Source organism: Rutidosis leptorrhynchoides, chromosome 5 (genome assembly GCF_046630445.1).
Source record: "Rutidosis leptorrhynchoides isolate AG116_Rl617_1_P2 chromosome 5, CSIRO_AGI_Rlap_v1, whole genome shotgun sequence".
Lineage (NCBI taxonomy): Eukaryota > Viridiplantae > Streptophyta > Magnoliopsida > Asterales > Asteraceae > Rutidosis > Rutidosis leptorrhynchoides.
Genome location: NC_092337.1, coordinates 291,467,959 through 291,474,806, shown reverse-complemented (window position 1 = coordinate 291,474,806; position 6,848 = coordinate 291,467,959).

The following is a 6,848-nucleotide window of genomic DNA, read 5'->3' as shown; positions in this document are numbered from 1 at the left end:
AGATGAAGAAAATTGAAGAATGAAAGTGTTTGTAGGTGTTTTTGGTCGTTGATGTATGGATTAGATATAAAGGATATGTAATTTTGTTTTCATGTAAATAAGTCATGAATGATTACTCATATTTTTGTAATCTTATGAGATATTTCATGCTAGTTGCCAAATGATGGTTCCCACATGTGTTAGGTGACTCACATGGGCTGCTAAGAGCTGATCATTGGAGTGTATATACCAATAGTACATACATCTAAAAGCTGTGTATTGTACGAGTACGAATACGGGTGCATACGAGTAGAATTGTTGATGAAACTGAACGAGGATGTAATTGTAAGCATTTTTGTTAAGTAGAAGTATTTTGATAAGTGTATTGAAGTCTTTCAAAAGTGTATAAATACATATTAAAACACTACATGTATATACATTTTAACTGAGTCGTTAAGTCATCGTTAGTCGTTACATGTAAGTGTTGTTTTGAAACTTTTAGGTTAACGATCTTGTTAAATGTTGTTAACCCAATATTTATAATATCAAATGAGATTTTAAATTATTATATTATCATGATATTATCATGTATGAATATCTCTTAATATGATATATATACATTAAATGTCTTTACAACGATAATCGTTACATATATGTCTCGTTTAAAAATCATTAAGTTAGTAGTCTTGTTTTTACATATGTAGTTCATTGTTAATATACTTAATGATATGTTTACTTATCATAGTATCATGTTAACTATATATATATCCATATATATGTCATCATATAGTGTTTACAAGTTTTAACGTTCGTGAATCACCGGTCAACTTGGGTGGTCAATTGTCTATATGAAACATATTTCAATTAATCAAGTCTTAACAAGTTTGATTGCTTAACATGTTGGAAACATTTAATCATGTAAATATCAATCTCAATTAATATATATAAACATGGAAAAGTTCGGGTCACTACAGTACCTACCCGTTAAATAAATTTCGTCCCGAAATTTTAAGCTGTTGAAGGTGTTGACGAATCTTCTGGAAATAGATGCGGGTATTTCTTCTTCATCTGATCTTCACGCTCCCAGGTGAACTCGGGTCCTCTACGAGCATTCCATCGAACCTTAACAATTGGTATCTTGTTTTGCTTAAGTCTTTTAACCTCACGATCCATTATTTCAACGGGTTCTTCGATGAATTGGAGTTTTTCGTTGATTTGGATTTCATCTAACGGAATAGTGAGATCTTCTTTAGCAAAACATTTCTTCAAATTCGAGACGTGGAAAGTGTTATGTACAGCCGCGAGTTGTTGAGGTAACTCAAGTCGGTAAGCTACTGGTCCGACACGATCAATAATCTTGAATGGTCCAATATACCTTGGATTTAATTTCCCTCGTTTACCAAATCGAACAACGCCTTTCCAAGGTGCAACTTTAAGCATGACCATCTCTCCAATTTCAAATTCTATATCTTTTCTTTTAATGTCAGCGTAGCTCTTTTGTCGACTTTGGGCAGTTTTCAACCGTTGTTGAATTTGGATGATCTTCTCGGTAGTTTCTTGTATAATCTCCGGACCCGTAATCTGTCTATCCCCCACCTCACTCCAACAAATCGGAGACCTGCACTTTCTACCATAAAGTGCTTCAAACGGCGCCATCTCAATGCTTGAATGATAGCTGTTGTTGTAGGAAAATTCTGCTAACGGTAGATGTCGATCCCAACTGTTTCCGAAATCAATAACACATGCTCGTAGCATGTCTTCAAGCGTTTGTATTGTCCTTTCGCTCTGCCCATCAGTTTGTGGATGATAGGCAGTACTCATGTCTAGACGAGTTCCTAATGCTTGCTGTAATGTCTGCCAGAATCTTGAAATAAATCTGCCATCCCTATCAGAGATAATAGAGATTGGTATTCCATGTCTGGAGATGACTTCGTTCAAATACAGTCGTGCTAACTTCTCCATCTTGTCATCTTCTCTTATTGGTAGGAAGTGTGCGGATTTGGTGAGACGATCAACTATTACCCAAATAGTATCAAAACCACTTGCAGTCCTTGGCAATTTAGTGATGAAATCCATGGTAATGTTTTCCCATTTCCATTCCGGGATTTTGGGTTGTTGAAGTAGACCTGATGGTTTCTGATGCTCAGCTTTGACCTTATAACACGTCAAACATTCTCCTACGTATTTAGCAACATCGGCTTTCATACCCGGCCACCAAAAATGTTTCTTGAGATCCTTGTACATCTTCCCCGTTCCAGGATGTATTGAGTATCTGGTTTTATGAGCTTCTCTAAGTACCATTTCTCTCATATCTCCAAATTTTGGTACCCAAATCCTTTCAGCCCTATACCGGGTTCCGTCTTCCCGAATATTAAGATGCTTCTCCGATCCTTTGGGTATTTCATCCTTTAAATTTCCCTCTTTTAAAACTCCTTGTTGCGCCTCCTTTATTTGAGTAGTAAGGTTATTATGAATCATTATATTCATAGATTTTACTCGAATGGGTTCTCTGTCCTTCCTGCTCAAGGCATCGGCTACCACATTTGCCTTCCCTGGGTGGTAACGAATCTCAAAGTCGTAATCATTCAATAATTCAATCCACCTACGCTGCCTCATATTCAGTTGTTTCTGATTAAATATGTGTTGAAGACTTTTGTGGTCGGTATATATAATACTTTTGACCCCATATAAGTAGTGCCTCCAAGTCTTTAATGCAAAAACAACCGCGCCTAATTCCAAATCATGCGTCGTATAATTTTGTTCGTGAATCTTCAATTGTCTAGACGCATAAGCAATCACCTTCGTTCGTTGCATTAATACACAACCGAGACCTTGCTTTGATGCATCACAATAAATCACAAAATCATCATTCCCTTCAGGCAATGACAATATAGGTGCCGTAGTTAGCTTTTTCTTCAATAACTGAAACGCTTTCTCTTGTTCATCATTCCATTCAAATTTCTTCCCTTTATGCGTTAATGCAGTCAAGGGTTTTGCTATTCTGGAAAAGTCTTGGATGAACCTTCTGTAGTAACCAGCTAGTCCTAAAAACTGGCGTATGTGTTTCGGAGTTTTCGGGGTTTCCCACTTTTCAACAGTTTCTATCTTTGCCGGATCCACCTTAATACCTTCTTTGTTCACTATGTGACCGAGGAATTGAACTTCTTCCAACCAAAATGCACACTTTGAAAACTTAGCGTACAATTCTTCCTTCCTCAATACTTCTAACACCTTTCTCAAATGTTCACCGTGTTCTTGGTCATTCTTTGAGTAAATAAGTATGTCATCAATGAAAACAATGACAAACTTGTCAAGGTATGGTCCACACACTCGGTTCATAAGGTCCATGAACACAGCTGGTGCATTAGTTAAACCAAACGGCATGACCATAAACTCGTAATGACCGTAACGTGTTCTGAAAGCAGTCTTTGGAATATCATCTTCTTTCACCCGCATTTGATGATACCCGGAACGTAAGTCAATCTTTGAATAAACAGACGAGCCTTGTAGTTGATCAAATAAGTCGTCGATTCTCGGTAGTGGGTAGCGGTTCTTGATGGTAAGTTTGTTCAACTCTCGGTAGTCGATACACAACCTGAATGTACCATCTTTCTTCTTGACAAACAAAACAGGAGCTCCCCACGGTGATGTGCTTGGTCGAGTGAAACCACGCTCTAAAAGTTCTTGTAATTGGCTTTGCAGTTCTTTCATCTCGCTGGGTGCGAGTCTGTAAGGAGCACGAGCTATTGGTGCAGCTCCTGGTACAAGATCTATTTGAAATTCAACGGATCGATGTGGGGGTAATCCCGGTAATTCTTTCGGAAATACATCGGGAAATTCTTTTGCAATGAGAACATCATTGATGCTCTTTTCTTCAGTTTGTACTTTCTCGACGTGTGCTAGAACAGCATAGCAACCTTTTCTTATTAGTTTTTGTGCCTTCAAATTACTAATAAGATGTAGCTTCGTGTTGCCCTTTTCTTCGTACACCATTAAGGGTTTTCCTTTTTCTCGTATAATGCGAATTGCATTTTTGTAACAAACGATCTCCGCTTTCACTTCTTTCAACCAGTCCATACCGATTATCACATCAAAACTCCCTAACTCTACTGGTATCAAATCAATCTTAAATGTTTCGCTAACCAGTTTAATTTCTCGATTCCGACATATATTATCTGCTGAAATTAATTTACCATTTGCTAATTCGAGTAAAAATTTACTATCCAAAGGCGTCAATGGACAACTTAATTTAGCACAAAAATCTCTACTCATATAGCTTCTATCCGCACCCGAATCAAATAAAACGTAAGCAGATTTATTGTCAATAAGAAACGTACCCGTAACAAGCTCCGGGTCTTCCTGTGCCTCTGCCGCATTAATATTGAAAACTCTTCCACGGCCTTGTCCATTCGTGTTCTCCTGGTTCGGGCAATTTCTAATAATGTGGCCCGGTTTTCCACATTTATAACAAACTACATTGGCATAGCTTGCTCCGATACTACTTGCTCCGCCATTACTCGTTCCAACACCATTTGTTCCTTTCGTTCTATTAACCCCTGGTCCGTAGACCTCACACTTCGCCGCGCTATGACCATTTCTTTTACACTTGTTGCAAAATTTGGTGCAGAACCCCGAGTGATTCTTTTCACACCTTTGGCATAGTTGCTTCTGATTGTTGTTGTTGTTGCGGTTATTATTGTTGTTGGGATGATTGTTGTAGTTGCTGTTGTTGTTGTTGTTGTTGTTGTTGTTGTTGGGCCGTTTGTTGTAGTTGCGATTGATGTTGCGATTGTTGGGATAATTGTTGCGATTATTGTTGTAATTGCTGTTGTTGTTGTATTGGTGATTCTTATCACCGTTTTCCTCCCACTTTCTTTTGACTTGCTTCACATTGGCCTCTTCAGCAGTCTGTTCTTTAATTCTTTCTTCAATCTGGTTCACTAGTTTGTGAGCCATTCTACATGCCTGTTGTATGGAGGCGGGCTCGTGTGAACTTATATCTTCTTGGATTCTTTCCGGTAATCCTTTCACAAACGCGTCGATCTTCTCTTCCTCATCTTCGAATGCTCCCGGACACAATAGGCACAATTCTGTGAATCGTCTTTCGTATGTGGTAATATCAAATCCTTGGGTTCGTAACCCTCTAAGTTCTGTCTTGAGCTTATTGACCTCGGTTCTGGGATGGTACTTCTCGTTCATCAAGTGCTTGAATGCTGACCACGGTAGTGCGTACGCATCATCTTGTCCCACTTGCTCTAGATAGGTATTCCACCATGTTAACGCAGAACCTGTGAAGGTATGCGTAGCGTACTTCACTTTGTCCTCTTCAGTACACTTACTTATGGCAAACACCGATTCAACCTTCTCGGTCCACCGTTTCAATCCGATCGGTCCTTCGGTTCCATCAAATTCCAAAGGTTTGCAGGCAGTGAATTCTTTGTAGGTGCATCCTACAAGATTTCCTGTACTGCTAGATCCAAGGTTATTGTTGGTATGTAGAGCAGCCTGTACTGCGGCTATGTTTGAAGCTAGAAAAGTACGGAATTCCTCTTCATTCATATTCACGGTGTGTCGAGTAGTCGGTGCCATTTCCTTCAAAATAGTTAAATGGAACAAGTTAATCATACAGAATATTAAGAGTAGTTAATAGTATTTCGTAGCATAATATGAACTCATTTATAAAAGCTTTTTCTTCATATTAGCGTTTTATAAGTTTAAATTCGGGTAGTACCTACCCGTTAAGTTCATACTTAGTAGCTAATATACAATTCAACTACTACAATTCTATATGAAAAACTGATTATAATAATATTTCGCGTTCAAACTTTTATACAATATTTTACAAACTTACAATACCGCTTATTTTACATAAAGCATGAAATATAGCACACAATAACTTTGATACAAGATAGTTGTGAAGACAATTCTAGCTAGTACACAAGTCGTTCAGCAAAGGCAATAAAGACACGTAATTCATACGTCCAGAAACAAGTCATGCATTCTGGTTTTACTAGGACTACTTCCCATCCTTGGTCTTGTGCAACATAACCGTTATGGCCGTTGATAAGACAGCGTGTAGTAACGTCATCAAAGGGACGAGGGTTACGTAATGTCCAACAGTCCCGTAATAATCTAAAAACCTCATTTCTTACCCCAATTACTGACTCCGTCACTTGTGGAAACGTTTTGTTTAATAGTTGTAGCCCGATGTTCTTGTTCTCACTTTGGTGAGAAGCGAACATTACTAATCCGTAAGCATAACATGCTTCTTTATGTTGCATGTTAGCCGCTTTTTCTAAATCACGAAGTCCAATATTCGGATATATTGAGTCAAAATAATTTCTTAACCCGTTGCGTAAAATAGCATTTGGGTTCCCCGCAATATATGCGTCAAAGTAAACACATCGTAACTTATGGGTTTCCCAATGTGATATCCCCCATCTTTCAAACGAAAGTCTCTTATAAACCAAGACATTCTTGGAACGTTCTTCGAATGTCTTACAAACTGATCTCGCCTTAAATAGTTGTGCCGAGGAATTCTGGCCGACTCTAGACAAGATTTCATCAATCATGTCTCCAGGTAGGTCTCTTAAAATATTGGGTTGTCTATCCATTTTGTGTTTTTAAACTGTAAAATAGACAAGAGTTAGATTCATAAAAAAAATACTTATTAATACAAGCAATTTTTACATATATCATAAAGCATAAGAACACTATATTACATATATTACACCACACGAATACAACTATCTTATTCCGACTCGCTCATTTCTTCTTCTTCGGTTTTGGTTCGTTTTGCCAAGTTTCTAGGGATATATGATGTTCCCCTAATACGAGCCGTCGTTGTCCACATTGGTTTAGAAAAACCT